Genomic DNA, 14,561 nt, shown 5'->3' with positions numbered 1-14,561 from the left:
TGTCACATTCCCATATGCCTTGACCTCTCAAGCAGTGCGGCCCGAATTGGGCTTTAATGCACTTGATGCATTTGAGGGCCTCAGTGAAACAGACATTCATCATGTAGTGATCAGACACAGTCTGCTGAAGTTACTGGACACGCTGTCCGTATGAATCACTGATACCATCGCTGATCTACTGAGCCTTCATCCTGCCCAAACACTGAGGTCTAAAGGCCCAGCTTTAAAGGAGCTGTGTGAAGATATCCATGGCCCTGTTCATACCTGGTACTAAAGGAAAACTTCACTGACCCAAAATGACCATTAGTATATGAGTTAGTTATGATAGATTGCATTGAAGCTTTCTTTTCTCGCATGCCTCCTCGAAAAATGGCTAACTTGATTTATTTCTTTACAACAACAGAACTGTATCAAAACATTTATTTACAAACTCTCATATAACCCCAGGTCTCATTTATCCAGTCATATGCTCAGGTCTTCACAAACACATGCATTTTACTAATAATCTTAGTATTTAAAACTGTAATGAAAGTGAAACTTATCTATGCTCTCTCTTTTCTGCACGTGTTTTAAAAGTTCTGAGCATACAACTGGATAAATGAGACTAGAATTGTACTGCACAAGTTGTGAGATAGTTTGTTAAGGCATGTTTTGATATGTTTTACCGTTAAACATGGCCCTGTGGAGGCATGCGTCAAAAACATTTTCTTCATGAATTCAATATAACATGGCCTGACTGACTGATAAACACATGGTCACTTTATGTTTGAACAAGCATCCTTGGTAATCGGATCACAAGTGGACAGCTCTAAGTAGCTCACAGGTCTGAAAGCACCAAATGCATCTTGAGATCTGATCGCTTTGACCACCTTCAGAGGTGGTCTAGCCATACTCTGTCAGCTGTGTGTACGCTGATGTGTCCTGGCGTACATTGAAGAACTCAGCCTGCTCAGCTGATGTCCTCGCTTAGCTGACTCAAACATTTTGTTGCTGCACGTACACAGGTTAGGCACAGCACTGAAGGACTGTTCCCGGAGCCCTCTCCTCCCAGGCTGGCAGATGCTCAGTTCAATGTCTGCCTGGTTAGCACAAGCTAACATAGCAGCAGCTGTTAAAGGGTCCCAAAAACTCAAACTGACACCAAGACAGCTCAACTGCTAATAACCATAAGGTAGCATTAGCCGTGATTTAAAAAAAGGGAAAAATATGAATTCAGATAGTGTACAGTTGTATTTATCTGTTTAATAAGGAAATATGTGTAAGAATATCACCTTGCTTAACATTTTGTAAGCTTATTTTGTTAAAGCGCTTTAGCATCACACACAAATACTGTCATGTACCCTATGCCCTGGTAAAACTCCAGGAAATTAAGAAGGTATGAGAAAATAGATACGGCCCAACACTGCTCAGAGATTCAGAGTCAGAACTGTGATTGCCTGAGCACAGCTTTAGACATAGAGGTGGCTGAGCTAGCAGCTAACAGTGCTAACAGAGCAAACAGCATTAACAACAGCAACGGAGCTAAGAGAGTTCACGTCAGGGTAAACGGAGGGTGGGCACTACTCGTCCACAACCATGCTGTTCTGGCACCATGAATTGGGATGTTGTAATCAGCGCTAACCACCATGTGAGAGTAGTGCAGAGTGTCAGGGATTAGCTAGCCATTGGGATACACACACACACACACACACACAGGGACTCACATGCTCTAACATGCACGCGCCACCAGACTGGCTGCCACAACAAATAACAGAGTAGCTCAGATTACAGCACACACAAAGGTAGCATGCCTTCATTCTCGAACACATTCTCACTCTGATCTCGTCACATTTTAACATTTGGTCATGGACTTTCCACGTCCACATACGACATGAAAGGTACCCTGGGTGCGTTGATGGTTGACATTCTAGGACATCGTGTCAAGTTCTGCCTGTTACATGCATTGTCTTCTTTCAAAACACACTTAAGTTTTCACAGGATATTTACAGTTTGCATACAGTCTCTTTCAAAATAAAAGCACTACATCAGTACAACACAGCAAATTGACATTTTTTTTTTTACTTCAACAACAGAAACATGTGGTAAGGTTTAGGAAAAAAGAACAGGGTTTGGCCTAATAATCTTAAGGTGTGGACACACCAAACCGACAACAAAGAACTAGCGGCGACGAAAGCCAACTGTTGCATCGTCTACATCGCCTCACGTCGCCCTGTGTCAGTTGCATTTTAACACACTACACAGACTACATCCGACAAGCAGCACGTACGTTCTGCGCCTGCAAGGGGCTAGCTCAGAGACTAGCGGAGGCTAACTGGCTGTGCTTCCTTCCGGTCATGCTGCGGCTAACGCTCCGCTAGCCACTCCCAGCTAGCCCCGACTGTCCATTTAGAGCCACGGCTAGCTGGGAGGCTAGCAGAGGCTAACTGGCTGTGCTTCCCTCTGGTCATGCTGTAGCTAACGCTCCACTAGCTGCTCTCAGCTAGCTCTGGTTTGTTATTCAGGTTAAAGTGGGAAGAAGCAGCGGATCTGTCAGGCAGCTGAGTGAAGTGGAGCCTGAGGAGGAAGCACCGGTTAGCCCCAGTTTCACTACAGGCAGATTCACTCGCTACAGGGCGAGGGAATAAAACCTGAACAGCCAATCAGAGTGATCTCTCTCACCGACAAGCTCTGCCACCGATTCAATATGCTCAATCGGCTGAAAAGCCGCCGACGCCAAAGTGCAGACAGTGCAGGACACACCGCAAAAACTAGGGCGACAGACGCTCACCGACGGCCCGACTTTGGTTGACGGCCGACCGTCGGCTTGGTGTGTCAGGGCCTTTAGGGGACGTTGACACCACTCTCCTGGTTGTAAGTCAGTGTTTGTTTGTCACTGTGAAACTATAACAGCGACTGGCAGCATTTCATGCCAATGTTCAAGAACGGCTTTTTTTCATAGGTGTCTGACGCCACAAGTCACCGAGTGAGACCGAGTTTGCATTCCCTGCTCAGGATGCCATTACTCCACTATGTCTTTACATAGCAGATAACTGATTGCTGCTATATTAATACTCTGAATGTTGCAGCTCATTTAAAGTTGACTGGTGTTAGCAATTCTCAGCTCCAAGCTAAGCTCTGACCCAAACACTCTCACTGTCCTCTCTTCAACTCAGTATAATGAAGAGAGTGAAAAGCTCCGTAGAGCTAGGAGGACTTCAGCTTTGGGTGATAACTCTCTGTGAGTTCACCACTACAGTCAACCCCTTTCACATTACACATAGTTATCTGATCCATCGCTGACATGTATAAATCTCATGTTATTTCAATGATATAGTCCAGCTCAGCTTTAATTCTTATATATAAACAAGTCTCTCCTTGAACTGCAGAGAGTCAAGACTACAGTTATAATGTCAAACTGAAACTGATCCTGGAGCTGCTCCATAGGCACTGAATAATTGAACAACGGCCAACTGTGACTGCCCCTGTGGTGATTTTACTGGGATATGTAGACATTTTATGATTCACAGCTGTAAGGCCTACAGTCAAATAAAACTCATTTGGATGTTAAATCTCAAACATTCTACGAGCCCACAGAGTCACACGCTAATTCAGTGTCGGCGGACCTCCTCCTGGAAGTGTCGTGAAATCATCAATTCAACACTCCATGCGGGGATTTCCATTTTAGGCAGGCAGCTGTCTGTGTTTGTGGATGGTGACTGTCCAAAATGATTTGGAAAGCACAAATCAAAGTCTCATAAAGGGTTTGCCTTTAAGTGCAGGGCCCACGGGAAACTTGACAGTAGCTGTTGTAGGCTTAAAAAAATGTTGTTTCCATAACTGTACCACATTTTAACAGCTGTTCCAGAGACGAGAGCTAGCAACAGCAGTTTCCAAATCTTATCTAACACCAGTTCTTTTTTAACCTTTTCTTCCTTCATTTCCAGAAACAATCTACGATGTGTCCGATCCACCACACCTATCCAGCTCCAGGCAAAACTTTCAGAGACATTAGATTCACTAACTTGTCACTGGAAGCCCCGGGCCTCGTTGCCCTTCAGTTGAACCTCTCGAGTCAGCGCTGCCAGCCTTGCCAGCTGTGGAGACAACTGAAAAACTTCATTTGCAACTTCATTTGAAGCCTTTAATTAGGTACCACAAGCACTTGTACAGGGATAGTGTGACCAGTGAGCTTCAGACAGATGGCACCAGGGAAACAGTCATACATTTTCCACATGACCTAACTGAGGCATGTCATGTTGATATCCAGCTCAAATTGTTCATTACATTTAAGAAGCGAAATCATAGCGTAGCATTTTTTTTTAGCCATGCTAGCAGCATGGCTCAAGGGACGGAAATGTCAGTGTTTCTGTCGGCTTGTGGTCAAGGTTTTCAAACTGTGAGGTGCAAAGATAGTGTGTGAGGTGAAAGGGACAGGTGCATGCTGCTGGTGCTCTAAAAACAACAGGAAGTCAGTTACTGTAGTTTGGGCCGCTGATGTGGCTCGCTCATTAACCCAACACAGTCAGCAGGAGCAGCAGCAGCTGCATGAGACTTTTTTTACTGCAGAAATTTTGACTTGTCATCGCAGGAAAAGCTCAGGTGAAACAAATTCTTCAACAATGGCTGAGTTCCATCAACTGTCCCAGGAAAAACCATACCAGGACCCTGGAACTAGCTCACCTAAATGGAATGCAGCTCAACTCACATATATATTTATAAAGCACATTTAAAAACAACTCACATTCACCAACGTGCTGAACAAATGGAACAAGTGGCTAAAAACACGGACATGAGAGGCAACATAACTGTCAGGTACAGCTCACACATTCAGACACAATACACACAGGAACACGTCAGAGAAAGCCACGTCAGGGGGACTCAAACACTAATGAATAAAAGTAGGTTTTGATCCTGGACTTAAACGAGTCAAGGCAGGGGCCAGATCTGATTGGGAGGGGGATGTTGTTCCACAGTTTGGGGGATGACACAGCAAAGGCACAATCACCCCTGAGCTTGAATCTGGAGCGTGGGACAGCCAGGAGCCCCAGGTCAGCTGAATAAGGGGTTAGGAGGTCTGCGATGTAGGATGGGGCCAGACCATTAGGGGTTTTGTAAACAAACTGGAGAACCTTAAAATCAGTTTGGAAAACCTTAAAGTCAGTGCAGTCATTTGTAATGTTATCAGTTAGACCTAAAGGTAATTTTCCTACTATGGTATGCTAAAATGTAAATACATGTCTGACCCATTATGTTCACTTTCAGGTTCATACTTGTATTTTTGGTTTCTATTAGAACAAAAAAAACATTATTTTCCTCAAACTGTCTGAAACGCTCTGTTTTAGCGTTTGTCTCCTCAAGCCCCCCCTCCCAAAAAAGACAAGTCTGCTCTGATTGGTCAGCGTTTCTGGGTCTGCCGTATCAACAACATAGTGTTATGTTCACACCAAATACAATGCGAATTTTTGCAGTGTTCAAGTTCCAACACGAGAATATTTTGTGTTGACTCACGTCATAGATGCGAATAACTTGCATCGTATGTGCATGGAATTGCTGAATTTGATGTATGAACTTCCACAGGTATGTCCTCAGCGTCTTACATCCCCCAGAGGATCTCAGTGCTGATTGGCTATGGCAATTGGCTATCGCGGTTTACAGCTCTTGCTACTAAGCTCACTAAACGTATGAAGCGAAATCATGCTACTTGCTTGATTCACGCCACTTAATTCACGGATTTTGCATCACATGCATTGCACCTATTGCACCGCTCAGCAGTATTTTTGCATCTAATCAAGTCTTTACATTAACTTTACATGAAATTAACTCCTGCAAATTGTTTTATTTGCGCCGGGTGTGAACACAACATTGTAGAGAATAGCGGCATTTGCTACCGTGATTATTGTTACGCCCCGGTCTAGGGGTGTGGGTGCGTAACATAAGGACACACAGGAACACGGGAGTAAATGTACAGGTGAGCAATTTATTGCTACACACTCCAAAAACACACTGTACAATATGGCACACAAATGGAGCAATTAACATCAGGGTGAACCCAGGCCAAAACAACAAACAAAAAGCAACCTGTCTACCGACCGGCGAAATAACTGATTCCTAACAAAAACAAAAGAAACAAAAATGCAATACTAGGCCTAACTCCCTAGGCTAACGAAAAACATGAGAAAACAGGTATAACAAAAATAGCAGCTCACCCCTACGCTCTGTGCAAACAATAATATGTGACAGTGACTATTTACAATATATACACAAACGACTCAGTTGGCCCTAAGGCGCTGGTCTTAACAAAAGAATTGATTATTTAGCAATCAAGCTAAATAATCACACGTGGGTCACACAACAAAGTATTTCTAAATCACTAATCAAAGCCTCTTAATCAATATCTTTACAACCAGAAATGATCCAGCAGGAATACGATCCAAAATGGTGGAAAAATCCCCAATATCAGCAGCCAAGATTACGTGTTTCTCTGATGTTAGCATGTAGCTAGATGTAGCAGTGTACCTACAGCTGGAGGACTGACTATGTATAGCTGCACTTTCTCCCATAGAAAAAAATCACCAATAAAAGCTTGTAAACACAACCAGTCATGTTCTAGCAGGAATATAATCTGATATTGGGAAAGAAACAACACTGGCAACCAAAATTCCGTTTCCCTGACGTTAGTGTGTAGCTACATGTAGCTTAATGTAGCAGTGTAGGCTAAGGTTAACACTTGTAGTAGCGTGCCTGGCGGAGATGACCATATAAAATAATTCATTATGCTGTGATGACAGCTTGTAGCTAAAGAAGAGAAAAAACATTGGAAACAGTATTCACAACGGCCTCAAGCCGGAGGGTTTCACTCACAAGGACACAACATAAGTAAAAGCATAAAAGGTCCTCATTTTTAGCTGGTAACTAGCTTCTGGCGCTCCAGACCACTTTGTTGAAGGAACGATGGTGAGGTGTTCGGGTGCCGTTCACCAACAATGGCTTTATTGTAGTCTTCAGTAGCCCTGAGCTTACCTAGACACTTAATTATACTGCCATCATCACTTGTTGCCACATGTGGTTTTCACCATGACACCCCTTAGAGAGCTGCTTACCACCTCATACAATGTCACACACTCACAGGTTACCCAAAAGGCCACCGCCCTTAAAGGGGAAAAGGGTGAACCGGTAACACTCTGCCTGGCTCAAGTGATGTGCCGCTCCATTGTAGCGTCAGTATGAGAGAAAGCTAATGACAGCATGTGGCCTGCATTTCAAGGTAACAGAGAGTGTTGGCAAGACATACCTGAAGGCCCAAGGTCTCATAAAGACAAAGGCAAGAGAGGCACGTACCATTGTGGAAATGCTCACATACACATCCATAAGATATGATTTAAGATGCAGTGAAGATGGTGACAGTGTAGTGTTTTTAAAAGTAGTGCTGCACCTGACTAAGAATATTCCTAGTCGACCAATAGTCATTATTCAGAGCCATTAGTCGACTAGTCTCCTGCATGTTTGCGATATTTGAGTTGAAGGTGTGAGAAAGAATAATATCAGTAACATTGTTAACACTGTGCTACATTACAGTGAAATACAAAACCGTACTAATGAACCTTCATTAATATAGGCCTATATTTTATCTCCAAGTGCACGTCACACACTGAGCGAGCTGCCTGTTAATGACGCTGTGGGCTAATGGGCATGTAGCTACTTCCATGTTTCAGATGATACGTCATGTTTGTAGTCGACCAATGAAGATGAGTTTACATATCACCTTGGGTTCGTCCTTCACCTTCTCAAAATGATCCCACACTTTGGATTTCCTGCCCGACATTTTATTAACTACCCTGTGGAATAACCGCAGGTACCAGCCCTGGAAATTAACCTGACGAGGACACTTCCTGTGTCTGTCCTTTCAAATTAAAGTCCTACATGGTCCAGTCATATACAGTCATGTGAAAAAAATAGGACACCCCATTAAATATTCAGTTCTTTAATAACAAATGTTCACATATCGATGTCTGATCTTGTTTTTCTTTATCTCTGGGAAAGAAAGTGATTTAATTGCAGGTAAACAACAAAAGTTAACCTTGTTTTACTCATTAAACACAAGATATCAATTAAAATGCATATTCTAACTGAGGAAAAAGTTAGGACACCCTACCCCCTAATAGCTAGTGTTACCCCCTTTGGCTGAAATAACTTCAGTGAGACGCTTCTTGTAGCCGTCTACCAGTCTCCGACATCGGTCTGAGGAGAGTTTGCCCCACTCCTCAATGCAGAATTCTTTCAGCTGTGAGATATTTGAGGGGTTTCTTACATGTACAGCCCGTTTCAAGTCACCCCACAGCATCTCAATGGGATTAAGATCTGGGCTTTGACTCGGCCATTCCAGGACTCTCCATTTCTTAGTTTTCAGCCAGTCCTTGGTGGATTTACTGGTATGTTTTGGGTCATTGTCATGTTGCAGGGTCCAGTTCCGCTTCAGCTTTAATTTTTTTACAGATGGTCTCACATGTTCATCAAGCACCCTCTGATAGACGATAGAATTCATGGTGGATTCTGTGATGGTGAGCCGGTCAGGTCCTGCTGCAGCAAAGCATCCCCAAACCATGACACTTCCACCTCCATGCTTTACAGTTGGTATGAGGTTCTTTTCCTGGAATGCTGTATTGGGTTTACGCCAAACATGTCCTCTCTTCTGACGTCCAACTAATTCAATTTTAGACTCATCTGTCCAAAGAACATTATTCCAGAAGTCCTGGTCTTTGTCTTTGTTCACTCTGGCAAACTTCAGTCTGACCTTCATGTTTCTCTTAGAGAGCAAAGGTTTCCTCCTTGCACACCTCCCATGAAAGTTAAACCTGTGCAGTCTCTTTCTGATTGTAGAGGCATGCACTTTCACATCAACAGTAGCAAGAGCCTGCTGTAGGTCCCGTGATGATACTTTAGGGTTTTTGGAGACTTCTTTTAGCATCTTGCGGTCTGCTCTCGGGATGAACTTGCTTGGACGGCCAGACCTGGGCATGGTGGCAGTTGTTTTGAATGTCCTCCACTTGTATACTATTTTCCGGACGGTGGAATGGCTGATTTCATATTCTTTTGAGATCTTTTTGAATCCCTTACGAGACTCATAAGCTGCTACAATCTTCTTTCTGAAGGCCTCAGACAGCTCTTTTGATCTCACCATGGTGTTCACTGTCACTTCAGCAGTCTGGAGCACACCAAACTAAATGTCTGAGGTTTAAAAGGGCAAGCCTCCTTCAAAATGCTGAGTAATGATGTTCTAATCATGTGCACCTGATGTGATACACCTGTGTGTGATTTTAGCCATTTTAAGTGGGAATAAATGTGGGGGTGTCCTAATTTATTCCTCACCAGAAATTGCATTTTTTTTTAAATTACATTTTACAGAAAGTTATAAAAATCTTTTCTTAAGTTTTAATTGTTTAGTTATATTACCTGAATCTCCCAGTATTGTTAGAATTGATATTAAATATCCATATGTCCAAAAACACACAGGCTTTCATAGGGTGTCCTAATTTTTTCACATGACTGTAGGTTTGGATTTATTTTGAGAAGGCGCAGCTCCGTATGGAATTTGGTTGGAACGTTTGGTTGACTGTTAGGGGGCAGCCCTAATTAAAAGATGTGTGTGTACTGATTGGATTAATGGCCATGACATTTGGTACATTCATTCACTTTGGTGATCATGTGACTTTCTTCTGGCTCCATCACCACGTCACAATTTCAATTTGTCCCACACTTTGGATTATGACTTAACACCTTAGCATGCTAACCAGATGGTGACCAGATTATACCTGCTAAACGTCAGCACGTTAGCATAGCCACTGTAAGCATGTTGACACCCTGCCATTAGCATTTAGCTCAGAGCACCACAGTGCCTCAGCACAGCCTCACAGAGCAGCTAGCATGTCTGTTGATCTTCTCTGACAACATTATTTGAATGCAGCCTTGCACCGTTCACTGCTTCCTCCTTTAGTCTGCGTCTCAATTAGTCTGAGGAGTATTTAGGACCCTCCTGCTGGGATATGGCTGCATCTCTGTTGATTCTGCTGTTTCCTCGGGCCCTGGGTGCCTTTCATGTGAGATCCTGTAGGTGCGTCAGATGTGTGTGTTAAGCTAAAACTGTTTTCATGCAGCTGTATCTGCTGGTTATTTTGCAAAGCAGTGGCCACAGAAGAATCACACTGCTGTGAAACTGTTTAAGTGTTTGCATCTATTGTAACTAACATGAAGGCAAGCTGGCGTCAATTTAAACTTTTTATATCATTATTTGCATTGAAGGGAATTATCTCAAAGGTAAGATTTAATGAAAGGCAATTAACCTGATGAGAGAATCTGAATTTTAAATGACAGTATCACCAATAACAAGCAAAAAAAGTTAAGTTTTTTTCCCACGAGTCTACAAATGAAGACACACACTTAGTCTGGAGTTGGTTGCGACTGTGCCATCCTGCTATTTGTGTTCCTTAATGACTTCCTAATTCCTCATCAGTGGGTAGCTAGCCTCCACAGCAGGCAGACAGAGAGCGGTGGCAGGGTGCCATCATGGAACAGGTGGTCTTCCATGTTGTGCTTATGGTGTCCGTAGGCCTCAGTTACATCCTTTAGGTGGCTTTTAAATTGGGAGCATTTCAGAGGGTTCAGTGCTTCGCCCTGAGCTGAGCGTTTTCTGCTTACACTGTTGAACGCCTGACTTTGACTGCAGATGCTGATTCATTTGTGGCTGCTGCTGTCTTGGCTGGCTTGGTTTTTTAACCAGAGGCGGAGTGGAGGGGGGGGCTCCTGGGGCCCCAGCCCCAAATGATTACTCAACATCCTTGAATCTTTGAGGTTTTTAAAATCGATTGACTTTGTGTCATTCAGATGATTATATATGCTCATGTTCTTTATGACTGGGTAAATGTTCTTCTGTTGGTCTAATAATTCAGTTTAGAGTTTGAAGACCACACTGTTGCGGATCTTTAATTTGTAATTAAAGCAGCCCAGGTTATTATGGCATGGATTCTAGGGCTGCCCCCGACTAAGAATTTTCCTAGTCGACCAGTAGTCGTCATTTAGAGCCATTAGTTGACTAGTCTCCCGCATGTTTCTGATATGAATGTAATGATTAAATGATATATTTTGGTGGTTTGAGTTGAAGGTGTGAGAAAGAATAGTATCAGTCACATTATTAACACTATGCTACATTACAGAGAAATACAAACCGTACTAATGAACCTTCATTAATATAGGCCTATATTTTATCTACAAGTGCACGTCACACACTGAGCGAGCCGCCTGTTAATGACGCTGTGGGCTAATGGGCATGTAGCTACTTCCATGTTTCACATGATACGTCATGTTTGTAGTCGACCAATGAAGATGAGTTTACATATCACCTTGGGTTCGTCCTTCACCTTCTCAAAATGATCCCACACTTTGGATTTCCTGCCCGACATGTTATTAACTAGCATGTGGAATAACCGCAGGTACCAGCCCTGGAAATTAACCTGACGAGGACACTTCCTGTGTCTGTCCTTTCAAATTAAAGTCCCACATGGTCCAGTCATATACAGTCATGTGAAAAAAATAGGACACCCCATTAAATATTCAGTTCTTTAATAACAAATGTTCACATATCGATGTCTGATCTTGTTTTTCTTTATCTCTGGGAAAGAAAGTGATTTAATTGCAGGTAAACAACAAAAGTTAACCTTGTTTTTTTATAGTGAGTTTGTTGTTGTCATGACATCCGTTAGGGTTATTAATGAAATATCACATGCAATTTTATGGTGGCGTTGAAACTATGTTGCTGAGTGACAAAGAAACAACTGAATCATGCTGACATTACCACGGTTTCGAGTAAGTACTAATTCTGGTTTTGGCAACATGTAAATCTGGTGCCTGTATTCAAAGCCTGCGGGTATTTTTGAAGCTTTATTTAAAAGAGGGATGACTTTTGTCAAGTTTTCCATCAGAGTAAGGCGACATCACTCCTCAAATCCACCTCTGACAGCTTCATATATTACAACAAAATGACAGAAAATTCAGTGTTTATGGTTTTATTTAGACAGTGTGTACAGTGCATATTTTTTAAAAGTATTTAAGTGTTTTCTTTTTGCAAAAAAATAATATCTCTGTTTTTCTTTATTTCACATTTTCCTGTGCACTCAGGGAAATACAATCAGTCTGGTTGTGGTTGATTGATTTGTTGCAAATGAACTCATTTACAGTTAGTTACATTTAATACAATGCAGAGTAAACACAGTAACGCCGGGTTCAGACTGTATGATGTCAGCCCAGAAACAAAAGGAAAGCAAATAATAAGAATAGAATGAAAAGAAAAAAGATGGTTGGTTGATGGGGGGTGAGGATGTAGTTATTATGTAGCAGATACACTGACACATTTCAACAACACTGTGGTTAACATGTGGTCGGGTTTAGGCTCAAAAAACACATGGTTATGGTTAGATCATGTTTTGGCTTAAAATACCCAGTTTTGGGGGCACAGTGTCACTTTTTGTGGACTGTCCCCACTAGAAAAACAGCGTGGTGTGCTACAAAACACCCATGTTTGGTGCCTGAGAAGCTGCTAGAAAAACAGTAATGGGTCACTGCAGATCACTCAAAGATAATGATTTGGCTTAAAATGCCTGGTTTTAGGGGAACAACCTTGGCAGGAAATGCAGCGATGTCTCAGTTAAAAACAATCATTTTTCATGGCACTAGCCTCGCTGGAAAAACAGCACTTTGAATGTCATGGCCTCATGTTTGGTGCCTGAAAAGCTGCTAAAAAAAAGCAAGAGATTACTACCGAGCACCTATGTTCAGTGCTTAAAAAGTCACCAGAAAAAAAGGCAAAAGCTTGCTACAAAACGCCCACATTTGGTACGTAAGACGCTTCTGGAAAAGCAGCAGTAGTCACTACAGATCACTAAAGGATCAGGGGCACAACCTTGGTAGGAAATGCAGCAATGACTCCGTTAAAAACAATCACTCTTTGTGGCACTAGCCCCGCTGGAAAAACAGCACCATAAAAAAAGCTGCCTAAAAAGCCACTGGAAAAACAGCATTAAGTAGCTCCAAAACACCCATGTTCCGTGTCTAAAAAGCTGCTGGAAACACAGTGAAGGATCTCTACAAAACACACGTTTGGCGCCTTACAATCCGCTGTTAAAACATCAACAGGTTGCTACAAAAAAGCCTACATTTGGTGCTTACGTAGCTGCTGGAAACACAGCTATGTATGAGTCACTACAGATTACGAAAACATCATGTCTTAGCTTAAAATACCCGGTTTTGAGGCACAATCTCTCAGTTAAAAAACAATCACTTTTCGTGGCACTATCCCCGCTGGAACACAACAATGGGTCACTACAAAATGTCCATGTTTGGTAACTAAGAAGCTGCTGGAAACACAGTGTTGGATCACTACAAAACATGTTTGGAGCTTATTGAGCCACTGGAAAAACATATTGCTATTAAACACCCGTGTTTCTTGCCTAAAAAGCTGCTGAAAAATAGAGAGTGGTTGCTACAAAACATGCATGTTTGGTACCTAAGACACTGCTGGAGAAATAACAAGGTTTTGGCTTAAAATACCTGGTTTTGGGGCTCAATCTTGGCAGGAAATGCAGCATTGTCTCATTAAAAAATCACTTTTCATGGCACTAGCCCTGCTGGAAAAACAGCACAGTTTTCCATGAAACACCCATGTTCGGTGCCGAAAAAGCTGCTGGAAAGACAGCAATGACTCACGAAAGAACTAACACTTTTGTTGTCTGTTGGTTTTGAACAGTGTTCTGCAGCTCACCGGATGTCCCTCCTAGATGGCACGCCATCAACCGTCCCCTCCACCTGCCAATGACAAAGCCAGCTCACAAACTTCCACTTTAGAAATGTTGATATGAACATAAACATGCAAATGTAACATATTCATTGTTTGCAGGGATGTACAGCGTCAACATTTTCTTCTTGCAACTGGGTCGAAAGGTCACCAATGGGTGCCATGGAAACAGTATTTAGAAAGGGATCAGCTACCACACTGTCTAGTTCAGCGTTTTGCATGTACATGTACGAAAAACAAAATTTCTGTACCAAATACAAACTCTTAATTGTTGGTATTAACTGTGATGTGCTCAGTATTTTATTATAAGCTTGATAAATAAAGTGTTTATTGATGGAACCAGCTTCAAAACTGTCACCATTTCCAGTGATTAAAAGTAATTTAAAGCATCATACACTCTGAAATGGAGACAAAAAAGAATCCTGACAGTCGGAAGTCCCTTCCAGCTGCAGTGTACCACATTCCTTCAAGGAAAAACTGACACCGACACACATCCCAGTGAGCCTGTCCGCCATGACACCTCTCCTCCACCACGCTGGTCAGATCACTCAGAGCAACATAACAGTACACATCTACCAGGCCTCCTCTGATCTCACCCGGGAAGGAGACAACACTTTTCATATCAATACCCTGTCATCTCACAATGTGGCATCTTCCCCCTTTGAAGGCACAGTAGCATTGTTGCAGCTCCTCAGATGTGAAACTCTCGCTTTTATCATCCTGTTTTGGGCAAGGAGGAGAG

General features: G+C 42.6%; 1 long non-coding RNA gene across 1 annotated transcript in view; it reads left to right on the top strand.

Moving 5' to 3' along the window:
* The window catches only part of LOC117270569 (uncharacterized), a 145,106-nt gene extending 130,953 nt beyond the window's left edge, over positions 1-14,153 (top strand). Inside the window, exon 4 of the long non-coding RNA XR_004502818.2 lies at positions 13,772-14,153. This is a non-coding gene — a long non-coding RNA (uncharacterized LOC117270569). The remainder of the gene's footprint in view (positions 1-13,771) is intronic.
* The last annotated feature ends 408 nt before the right edge of the window (positions 14,154-14,561 follow it).

This window comes from Epinephelus lanceolatus, chromosome 13 (assembly GCF_041903045.1).
Source record: "Epinephelus lanceolatus isolate andai-2023 chromosome 13, ASM4190304v1, whole genome shotgun sequence".
Classification (NCBI taxonomy): Eukaryota; Metazoa; Chordata; class Actinopteri; order Perciformes; family Serranidae; genus Epinephelus; species Epinephelus lanceolatus.
The sequence above is the reverse complement of the archived record's forward strand: the minus strand, read 5'-3'. Positions and strand labels throughout refer to the sequence as shown.